Genomic DNA, 13134 nt, shown 5'->3' on the forward strand with positions numbered 1-13134 from the left:
ATTAGGAGACAGTACAGTGATGTAGGGAGTTTAATACTGACTGATTTGGAGGCAGTACAGTGATGTAGAAGGTGTACCCCTTACTAATTAGGAAAAAGCTGATGTTGTACCACTATTTGATCAAGAGACAGTACAGTGATGTCGGAGGTATATCCCTGATTTAACAGGACACAGTACCTTGATGCTGGAAGTACACCATGGAGGTACACTACTGTCTGACCAGCAGACAGTATAGTGATATTGTGAGTATAATACTGATTGATCAGAAGACAGTACAGTGATGTGGGAGATGTTCCACTGACTGAATAGGAGACAGTACATTGATGTGAGAGGTGTACCACTGGCTGATCAGGAGACAGTTCAGTGATGATGGGTATGTATCACTGACTGATCAGGAGATAGTGCAGCGATGTGGGAGGTATACCACTCACTAATCAGGTGACAGTAAAGTGATGTGGGAGGTGTACCACACTATGTTCAGCAGACAGAGCAGTGATGTTAGAGATATAACACTGACTGATCATGAAACAGTACAGTGATTTTGGGTATATCACTGACTGATCAGGAGACAGTGAAATGATGCTGGAGGTATACCACTGAATGATTAGGAGAAGGTACAGTGATATTGAAAGTATACCATGGAAGTATACCACTGCCTGATCAGGAGAGAGTGCAGCGATGTGGGAGGTGTACCACTGGCTGATCAAGAGACAGTGCAGTGATGTGGGAGGTGTACCACTGGCTGATCAGGAGACAGTACAGTGATGTGGGAAAGGTAACACTGACTAATTAGGTGACAGTGTAGTGATGTTGGAACTGTATCACTAATTGATCAAGAGACAGTACAGTGATGTTGGAGGTATATCCCTGTCTGGTCAGGAGACAGTACAGTTATGTAGGAGGTATATCCCTCACTATTCAGGATAAAGTAGAGTGATGTAGGAGATACGACACTGACTGATCCGGACACAATACCGTGATGTTGGAAGTACAGCCTGGAGGTACACCACTGACTGATCAGGAGACAGTACAGTTATATGGGAGGAATACCACTAAGTGATCAGGAGACAGTACATTGATATGGGGGGTGTAGCACTTGCTGATCAGGAGACAGTTCAGTGATGTTGGAGTTGCAGCACTGACTGACCAGGAGACAATTTAGTGATGTTGGAGGTATACCACTGACTGACCAGGAGACAGTACTGTAATGTTGCAGGTGTACCAATAATTGATCAGGAGACGGTATAGTAATGTGGGTGGTATACCACTGACTAATCAGGAGACAGTCCAGTGATGTGGAAGGTGTACCACTGACTGATCAGGAGACAGTGTAGTGATGTTGAAGGTGTACAACTGACTGACCAGGAGACAGCACAGTGATACCGGAGGTATACCACTGACTGATCAGGAGGTAGTGCAGTGATGTGGGAGATGTACTACTGACTGATCAGAAGACAGTACAGTAATGTGCGTGGTATACCACTGGTTGATCAGGAGACACTACAGTGATGTTAGAAGTATACCACTGACTGATCAGGAGAAACTACATTGATGTTGGAGGTATAATACAGGAAACAGTACAGTGATGTTGGAGGTGTACCACAAAGTAATTAGGAGACAGTACAGTGACATTCGAGGTACACCACTGACTGATCAGGAAACAGTACTGCAATGTTGAAAGTACACCATGAAGGTACACATCTGACTGATCAGGAGACAGTACAGTGATATTGTGGGTATAATACTCACTGATCAGGAGACAGTACAGTGATGTGAGAGATATATCCCTGACTGGCCAGGAGAGAGTACATTGATGTAGGAGGTATATCCCTGACTGGATAGGAAACAGTACAGTGAAGCAGGTATACCACTGACTGATCAGGAGACAATATAGTAATGTGGAAGGTATACCACTAACTGATCAGGAGATGGTACAGTAATGTTGATGGTGTACCACTGAATAATTAGGTTACAGTGTAGTAATGTTGAAACTGTATCACTAATTGATCAAGAGACAGTACAGTGATGTTGAAGGTATATCCCTGTCTGGTCAGGAGACAGTACAGTTATGTAGGAGGTATATCCCTCACTATTCAGGAGACAGTAGAGTGATTTAAGAGATATGACACTGACTGATCGGGACACAATACCGTGATGTTGGAAGTACAGCCTGGAGGTACACCACTGACTGATCAGGAGACAATACAGTGATATGGGAGGAATACCACTGAGTGGCCAGGAGACAGTACATTGAAATGGGAGGTGTAGCACTTGCTGATCAGGAGACAGTTCAGTGATGTTGGAGTTGCAGCACTGACTGACCAGGAGACAATTTAGTGATGTTGGAGGTATACCACTGACTGATCAGGAGACAGTACAGTGATTTTGGAGGTATACCACTGACTGACGAGGAGACAGTACTGTAATGTTGGAGGTGTACCAATAATTGATCAGGAGATGGTATAGTAATGTGGGTGGTATACCACTGACTAATCAGGAGACAGCCAGTTATGTGGAAGGTGTACCACTGACTGATCAGGAGACAGTTCAGTGATGTTGGGTATGTATCACTGACTGATCAGGAGATAGTGCAGCGATGTGGGAGGTATACCACTCACTGATCAGGTGACAGCAAAGTGATGTGGGAGGTGTACCACACTATGTTCAGCAGACAGTGCAGTGATGTTAGAGGTATAACACTGACTGATCACGAAACAGTACAGTGATTTTGGGTATATCACTGACTGATCAGGAGACAGTGAAATGATGCTGGAGGTATACCACTGAATGATTAGGAGAAGGTACAGTGATATTGAAAGTATACCATGGAAGTACACCACTGCCTGATCAGGAGAGAGTACAGTGATGTGGGAGGTGTACCACTGGCTGATCAAGAGACAGTGCAGTGATGTGGGAGTTGTACCACTGGCTGATCAGGAGACAGTACAGTGATGTGGGAGATGTAACACTTACTAATCAGGAGACAGTACAGTGATGTTGGATGTGTATCACTGACTGATCAGGAGACAGTACAGTGATGTAGGAGGTGCACCACTGACTGATCAGGAGGCAGTGCAGTGAAGTGAGAAGTGTACCACCAAGTGATCAGGAGACAGTACAGTGATGTGTGAGGTATACCACTGACTAAGAGACAGTACAGTGATGTTAGATGTACCAATAACTAATCAGGTGACAATGCAGTAATATGGGAGATATACCACTCACTGATCAGAAGACAGTAAAGTGATGTGGGACGTGTATCACTGGCTGATCAAGAGACAGTACAGTGATATGGAGGTGCCACTGACTGATCAGGAGACAGTGCAGTGAAGTGGAGTGTACCACCAATTGATCAGGAGATAGTACAGTGATGTGGGAAGAATACCACTGACTGACCAGGAGACAGTACAGTGATGTTAGAGGTGTACCAATAACTAATAAGGTGACAGTGCAGTGATGTTGAGGTGTACCACTGACTGACCAGGAGACAGCACAGTGATGCTGGAGGTATACCACTGACTGATCAGGAGACAGTACAATGATGTGGGAGATATACCACTGACTGATTAGGAGACAGTAGAGTGATGTTGGAGGTTTACCACTGACTAATTAGGAGACAGTATAGTGATGTTGGAAGTATACCACTGACAGATCAGGATATACAGTGATGTTGGAGGTATAATACAGACTAATCAGGAGATAGTACAGTGATGTTGGAGGTGTACCACTAAGTAATCAAGAGACAGTACAGTGATATTTGAGGTACACCACTGACTGATCAGGAAACAGTACTGTGATATTGGAAGTACACCATGAAGGTACACAACTGACTGATCAGGAGACAGTACAGTGATGTGAGAGGTATAATACTGACTGATGAGGAGACAGTAGAATTGAGTGGAAGGTATACCACTGACTGATCAGGAGACAGTACAGTGATGTGGAAGGTATATCCCTGACTGGACAGGAGACAGTACAGTGACAAGGTGTACCACTGACTCATCAGGAGACAATATAGTAATGTGGAAGGTATACAACTAACTGATCAGGAGATGGTAAAGTGATGTTGATGGTGTACCACTGACTAATTAGGTGACAGTGTAGTGATGTTGGAACTGTATCACTAATTGATCAAGAGACAGTACAGTGATGTTGGAGGTATATCCCTGATTGGTCAGGAGACAGTACAGTTATGTAAGAGGTATACCTTCACTATTCAGGAGACAGTAGGGTGATGTAGGAGGTAAGACACTGACTGATCAGGACACAATACTGTGATGTTGACAGCCTGCCTGAGGTACACCACTGACTGATCAGGAGACAGTACAGTGATATGGAGGAATACCACTGAGTGAGGAAGACAGTACAGTGATATGGGAGGTGTAGCACTTGCTGATCAGGAGACAGTTCAGTGATGTTGGAGTTGCAGCGCTGACTAACCAGGAGACAATTCAGTGATGTTGGAGGTATACCACTGACTGATCAGGAGACAGTACAGTAATGTTGGAGGTATACCACTGACTGACCAGGAGGCAGTACTGTAATGTTGGAGGTGTACCACTAATTGATCAGGAGACAGTACAGTAATGTGGGAGGTATACCACTGACTGATCAGGAGACAGTACTGTGATATTGGAGCTATACCACTGACTGATCAGGAGACACTACATTGTTGTTGGAGGTATACCATTGACTGAGTAGGAGACTTTACAGTAATGTGAAAGGTGTACCACTGACTAACTAGAAGACAGTACAGTGATGTTGGGGGTTTAATACTGACTGATCAGGAGGCAGTAAAGTGATGTGGAAGGTGTACCACTGACTAATAAGGAGACAGTACCGTGATGTTGGAGGTATAACACAGAATTATCAGGTAACAGTACAGTGATGTTGGAGGTGTACCACTAACTAAACAGGAGACAGTACAGTGATGTTGGAGATGTACCACTACTTGATCAGGAGTCTGTACAGTGACTTAGGAGGTATATCTGTGACTGGTCAGGAGACAGTACAGTGATATCGGAGGTATATACCTGACTGATCAGGGCACAGTACTGTGATGCTGGAAGTACCCTACTTTCTGATCAGGAGATAGTACATTATGCTGTCGGTATAATACTGATTGATCTAGAGACAGTTCAGTGATGTTGGAGGTGTACCACTAATTGATAAGGAGATAGTATAGTAATGTTGGAGGTATACCACTGACTGATTAGGAGACAGTCCAGTTATGCAGAAGGTGTACCACTGACTGATCTGTAGACAGTACAGTTATGTTGGAGGTGTACCACTAATTGATCAGGAGACACTAGAATTAAGTGGAAGATATACCACTGGCTGATCAGGAAACAGTACAGTGATGTGGAAGGTGTATCACTGACTGATCAGGAGACAGTGTAGTGACATGGGAGGTATACTACTGACTGATCAGAAGACAGTACAGTAATGTGGGAGGTATACCACTGGCTGATCAGGAGACACTGCAGTGATGTTGGAAGTATTCCACTGACTGATCAGGAGATGCTACAGTGATGTTGGATGTAAAACACAAACTTATCAGGAAACAGTACAGTGATTTTGGAGGTGTACAACTGACTGATCAGGAGACAGTACAGTAATGTAGAAAGTATACCATAGATTGACAGGTGACAGTACAGTGATGTTTCAGGTGTACCACGGACTGATCAGGAGACAGTTCAGTAATGCAGAAGGTGTACCACTGAAACATTAGGAGACAGTACAGTGATGTAGGGGATTTAATGCTGACTGATTAAGAGGTAGTACAATGATGTGGAAGGTGTATCCCTTACTAATTAGGAGAAAGTTGGAGTTGTACCACTATTTGATCAGGAGACAGTACAGTGATGTCGGAGGTATATCTTTGATTTATCAGAACACAGTACCTTGATGTTGGAAGTACACCATGGAGGTACACTTCTGTCTGATCAGGAGACAGTATTGTGATGTTGTGGGTATAATACTGATTGATCAGAAGACAGTACAATGATGTGGGAGGTGTTCCACTGGCTAAATAGGAGACAGTACATTGATGTGAGAAGTGTACCACTGGCTGATCAGGAGACAGTTCAGTGATGTTCGGTATGTATGACTGACTGATCAGGAGACAGTGAAATGTTGCTGAAGGTATACCACTGAATGATTAGGAGAAGGTACAGTGATATTGAAAGTATACCATGGAAGTACACCACTGCCTGATCAGGAGATAGTACAGTGATATGGGAGGTGTACCACTGGCTGATCAGGAGACAGTACAGTGATGTGGGAGGTGTAACACTTACTAATTGGGAGACAGTACAGTGATGTTAGATGTTTATAACTGACTGAGTGCAGTGATGTGAGTAGTATACCACTCACTGATCAGGAGACAGCACAGTGATGTTGGAGGTGTACCACTGTATGATCAAAAGACAGTGCAGTGATGTGGGAGGTATACCACTCACTGATCAGGAGACAGTAAAGTGATGTGGGAAGTGTACCACTGGCTGATCAGGAGACAGTACAGTGATATGGGAGGTGTACCACTGACTAATCAGGAGACAGTACAGTGATGTTACAGGTGCACCAATAACTGATCAGGTGACAGTGCAGTGATGTTAGAGGTGTACCACTGACTGACCAGGAGACAGCACAGTGATGCTGGTGGTATACCACTGACTGATCAGGAGTCACTACAGTGATGTTGGATGTATACCACTGACTGATTAGGAGACATTTCAGTAATTTGGAAGGTTTACCACTAGCTGATCAGAAGACAGTACAGTAATGCAGAAGGTGTACCACTGACTAATTAGGAGGCAGTACAGTGATGTAGGGTGTTTAATACTGACTGATTAGTAGGCAGTTGAGTGATGTGGAAGGTGTACCCCTTACTAATTAGGCGAAAGTTGGAGTTGTACCACTATTTGATCAGGAGACAGTACAATGATGTCGGAGGTATACCCCTGATTTATCAGGACACAGTACCTTGATGTTGGAAGTTCACCATGGAGCTACACTACTGTCTGATCAGGAGACAGTATAGTGATATTGTGGGTATAATACTGATTGATCAGAAGACAGTACAGTGATGTAGGAGATGCTCCACTGACTGAATTGGAGACAGTACATTGATGTGAGAGGTGTACCACTGGCTGATCGGGAGACAGTTCAGTGATGTTGGGTATGTATCACTGACTTATCAGGATTTAGTGCAGCAATGTGGGAGGTATACCACTCACTGATCAGGTGACAGTAAAGTGATGTGGGAGGTGTACCACACTATGTTCAGCAGACGGTGCAGTGATGTTAGAGGTATAACACTGACTGATCACGAAACAGTACAGTGATTTTGGGTATGTATCACTGACTGATCAGGAGACAGTGAAATGATGTTGGAGGTATACCACTGAATGATTAGGAGAAGGTACAGTGATATTGAAAGTATACCATGGAAGTACACCACTGCCTGATCAGGAGAGAGTACAGTGATGTGGGAGGTGTACCACTGGCTGATGAAGAGACAGTACAGTGATGTGGGAGGTGTACCACTGGCTGATCAGGAGACAGTACAGTGATGTGGGAGGGGTAACCCTTACTAATTAGGAGATAGTACAGTGATGTTGGGTGTGTATCACTGACTGATCAGGAGACAGTACAGTGATGTAGGAGGTGCACCACTGACTGATCAGGAGGCAGTGCAGTGAAGTGAGAAGTGTACCACCAAGTGATCAGGAGACAGTACAGTGATGTGTGAGGTATACCACTGACTAAGAGACAGTACAGTGATGTTAGATGTACCAATAACTAATCAGGTGACAATGCAGTAATATGGGAGATATACCACTCACTGATCAGAAGACAGTAAGGTGATGTGGGACGTGTATCACTGGCTGATCAAGAGACAGTACAGTGATATGGGAGGTGTGCCACTGACCGATCAGGAGACAGTGCAGTGAAGTGGGAAGTGTACCACCAATTGATCAGGAGACAGTACAGTGATGTGTGAGGTATACCACTGACTGATCAGGAGACAGTACAGTGATGTTAGAGGTGTACCAATAACTAATAAGGTGACAGTGCAGTGATGTTGGAGGTGTACCACTGACTGACCAGGAGACAGCACAGTGATGCTGGAGGTATACCACTGACTGATCAGGAGGTAGTGTAGTGATGTGAGAGGTGTACTACTGACTGATCAGAAGACAGTACAGTAATGTGCGAGGTTTACCACTGGCTGATCAGGGGACACTACAGTGATGTTGGAAGTATACCACTGACTGGTCAGGATATACAGTGATGTTGGAGGTATAATAGACTAATCAGGAAATAGTACAGTGATGTTGGAGGTGTACTACTAAGTATTCAGGAGACAGTACAGTGATAGTCGAGTTACATCACTGACTGATCAGGAAACTGTACCGTCATGTTGGAAGTACACCATGAAGGTACACAACTGACTGATCAGGAGACAGTACAGTGATATTGTGGGTATAATACTCACTGATGAGGAGACAGTACAGTGATGTGAGAGGTATATCCCTGACTGGCACGGAGAGAGTACAGTGATGTAGGAGGTATATCCCTGACTGGTCAGGAAACATTACAGTGAAGCAGGTGTACCACTGACTGACCAGGAGACAATATAGTAATGTGGAAGGTATACCACTAACTGATCAGGAGATGGTACAGTGATGTTGATAGTGTACCACTAACTAATTAGGAGTCAGTGTAGCGATGTTGGAACTGTATCACTAATTGATCAGGAGACAGTAAAATGATGTTGGAGGTATATCCCTGACTGGTCAGGAGACAGTACAGTTATGTAAGAGGTATATCCTTCACTATTCTGGAGACAGTAGGGTGATGTAGGAGGTAAGACACTGACTGATCAGGACACAATACTGTGATGTTCGAAGTACAGCCTGGAGGTACACCACTGACTGATCAGGAGACAGTACAGTGATATGGGAGGAATACCACTGAGTGATCGGAAGACAGTACAGTGATATGGGAGGTGTAGCACTTGCTGATCAGGAGACAGTTCAGTGATGTTGGAGTTGCAGCGCTGACTAACCAGGAGACAATTCAGTGATGTTGGAGGTATACCACTGACTGATCAGGAGACAGTACAGTAATGTTGGAGGTATACCACTGACTGACCAGGAGGCAGTACTGTAATGTTGGAGGTGTACCACTAATTGATCAGGAGACAGTACAGTAATGTGGGAGGTATACCACTGACTGATCAGGAGACAGTACTGTGATATTGGAGCTATACCACTGACTGATCAGGAGACACTACATTGTTGTTGGAGGTATACCATTGACTGAGTAGGAGACTTTACAGTAATGTGAAAGGTGTACCACTGACTAATTAGAAGACAGTACAGTGATGTTGGGGGTTTAATACTGACTGATCAGGAGGCAGTAAAGTGATGTGGAAGGTGTACCACTGACTAATAAGGAGACAGTACCGTGATGTTGGAGGTATAACACAGAATTATCAGGTAACAGTACAGTGATGTTGGAGGTGTACCACTAACTAAACAGGAGACAGTACAGTGATGTTGGAGATGTACCACTACTTGATCAGGAGTCTGTACAGTGACTTAGGAGGTATATCTGTGACTGGTCAGGAGACAGTACAGTGATATCGGAGGTATATACCTGACTGATCAGGACACAGTACCGTGATGCTGGAAGTACCCTACTTTCTGATCAGGAGATAGTACATTATGCTGTCGGTATAATACTGATTGATCTAGAGACAGTTCAGTGATGTTGGAGGTGTACCACTGACTGATCAGGAGACAGTACAGTACAGTGATGGTGAGGTGTACCACTGACTGATCAGAAGACAGCACGGTGATGTTGGAGGTGTACCACTGACTGATCAGGAGACAGTACAGTGATATGGGAGATATACCACTGACTGATCAGAAGACAGAACAGTGAAGTGGATGGTATACCACATGCTGATCAGCAGATAGTACAATGATTTTGGAATTATACCACTGTCTGACCACGAGACAGTATTGTAATGTTGGAGGTGTACCACTAATTGATAAGGAGATAGTATAGTAATGTTGGAGGTATACCACTGACTGATTAGGAGACAGTCCAGTTATGCAGAAGGTGTACCACTGACTGATCTGTAGACAGTACAGTTATGTTGGAGGTGTACCACTAATTGATCAGGAGACACTAGAATTAAGTGGAAGATATACCACTGGCTGATCAGGAAACAGTACAGTGATGTGGAAGCTGTATCACTGACTGATCAGGAGACAGTGTAGTGACATGGGAGGTATACTACTGACTGATCAGAAGACAGTACAGTAATGTGGGAGGTATACCACTGGCTGATCAGGAGACACTGCAGTGATGTTGGAAGTATTCCACTGACTGATCAGGAGATGCTACAGTGATGTTGGATGTAAAACACAAACTTATCAGGAAACAGTACAGTGATTTTGGAGGTGTACAACTGACTGATCAGGAGACAGTACAGTAATGTAGAAAGTATACCATAGATTGACAGGTGACAGTACAGTGATGTTTCAGGTGTACCACGGACTGATCAGGAGACAGTTCAGTAATGCAGAAGGTGTACCACTGAAACATTAGGAGACAGTACAGTGATGTAGGGGATTTAATGCTGACTGATTAAGAGGTAGTACAATGATGTGGAAGGTGTATCCCTTACTAATTAGGAGAAAGTTGGAGTTGTACCACTATTTGATCAGGAGACAGTACAGTGATGTCGGAGGTATATCTCTGATTTATCAGAACACAGTACCTTGATGTTGGAAGTACACCATGGAGGTACACTTCTGTCTGATCAGGAGACAGTATTGTGATGTTGTGGGTATAATACTGATGGATCAGAAGACAGTACAATGATGTGGGAGGTGTTCCACTGGCTAAATAGGAGACAGTACATTGATGTGAGAAGTGTACCACTGGCTGATCAGGAGACAGTTCAGTGATGTTCGGTATGTATGACTGACTGATCAGGAGACAGTGAAATGTTGCTGAAGGTATACCACTGAATGATTAGGAGAAGGTACAGTGATATTGAAAGTATACCATGGAAGTACACCACTGCCTGATCAGGAGATAGTACAGTGATATGGGAAGTGTACCACTGGCTGATCAGGAGACAGTACAGTGATGTGGGAGGTGTAACACTTACTAATTGGGAGACAGTACAGTGATGTTAGATGTTTATAACTGACTGAGTGCAGTGATGTGAGTAGTATACCACTCACTGATCAGGAGACAGCACAGTGATGTTGGAGGTGTACCACTGTATGATCAAAAGACAGTGCAGTGATGTGGGAGGTATACCACTCACTGATCAGGAGACAGTAAAGTGATGTGGGAAGTGTACCACTGGCTGATCAGGAGACAGTACAGTGATGTGGGAGGTGTACCACTGACTAATCAGGAGGCAGTGCAGTGAAGTGGGAAGTGTACGACCAAGTGATCAGGAGACAGTACAGTGATGTGTGAGGTATACCATTGACTGATCAGGAGACAGTACAGTGATGTTACAGGTGTACCAATAACTGATCAGGTGACAGTGCAGTGATGTTGGAGGTGTACCACTGACTGACCAGGAGACTGCACAGTGATGCTGGTGGTATACCACTGACTGATAAAGAGGTAGTGCATTGATGTGGGAGGTGTACTACTTCCTGATCAGAAGGCAGTACAGTAATGTGCGATGTATCCCACTGGCTGATCAGAAGACAATACAGTGATGTTGGAAGTATACCACTGACTGATCAGGAGATACTACAGTGATGTTGGACGTATAATACAGACTAATCAGTAAACAGTACAGTGATGTTGGAAGTGTACCACTAACTAATCAGGAGACAGTACAGTGATATTCGAGGTACAACACTGACTGATCAGGAAACAGTACCGTGAAGTTGGAAGTACACCATGAAGGTACACAGCTTACTGATCAGGAGACAGTACAGTGATATTGTTGGTATAATACTCACTGATCAGGAAACAGTACAGTGATGTGAGAGGTATATCCCTGACTGGCCAGGAGAGAGTACAGTGATGTAGGAGGTATATCCCTGACTTGTCAGGAAACAGTACAGTGAAGCAGGTGCACCACTGACTGATCAGGAGAAAATACAGCAGTGTTGGAGGTATATGATAAATAAACAGAGATCTCTCAGGGTAAGGTACCTGCTATGTCCCCAAACAAAAAAATGTCAATATCAAGCTGCAGGTACTCCACGATTATTGAAGCCAACCATCAACCAAAAAAGCAAAAATCAATAAAAAATTGTTATACTTGAACAGCAAAAGAACTTTATTCCATGGGTTGTTAGCGCTTTCACGTCTACTCTGGACGCTTCTTCAGACTTTAATAAAACACTTCATCACTTCTGTATTTAAACACTTATCAATTAAACAGTTAACCAATGAAAGCCTTTGTACGAATACATAACTATAAAAAGTCAGAAACTTCTAAATAGATAAAAAGTCAGAAACTTATATTGTGAAAATTAAGACTTCAAAATTCAACATTGACATTAAAATGGATGTAGTAATAGATTATAACTGTTATTAACATTTCAGATGGCAAATAGCATATAAATATTTAAAAATACAAGAGCATATAAAAAAACAGCATGTAATAAAAACATTTCAAGTGTATGAAACTACTGAAAAACTTCTAAAAATACATATTCCTACTAACACCAAGAAACATGAAAAAGTCAGAGGTATAGCAATGAATAACTGCTAATGCTTAAGATGACGACTGACTAGAAAGGGTTTCAGAGTAACCCTCTCATTGAGGCCATGTCCTTCATCTGCTGGAGGTATACCACTGACTGAACAGGAGACAGTACTGTAATGTTGGAGGTGTACCAATAATTGATCAGGATACAGTACAGTAATGTGGGTGGTATACCACTGACTGATCAGGAGATAGTCCAGTGGTGTGGAAGGTGTACCACTGACTGATCAGGAGACAGTACAGTAATGTGGAAGGTATACTATAGATTGACAGGAGACAGTGTAGTGATGTTTCAGGTGTACCATTGACTGATCAGAAGACAGTGCAGTGACATGGGTGTATACCACTGACTGATCAGAAGACAG

Source organism: Protopterus annectens, chromosome 9.part0 (assembly GCF_019279795.1).
Source record: "Protopterus annectens isolate FY-2018-M chromosome 9.part0, PAN1.0, whole genome shotgun sequence".
NCBI lineage: Eukaryota > Metazoa > Chordata > Ceratodontiformes > Protopteridae > Protopterus > Protopterus annectens.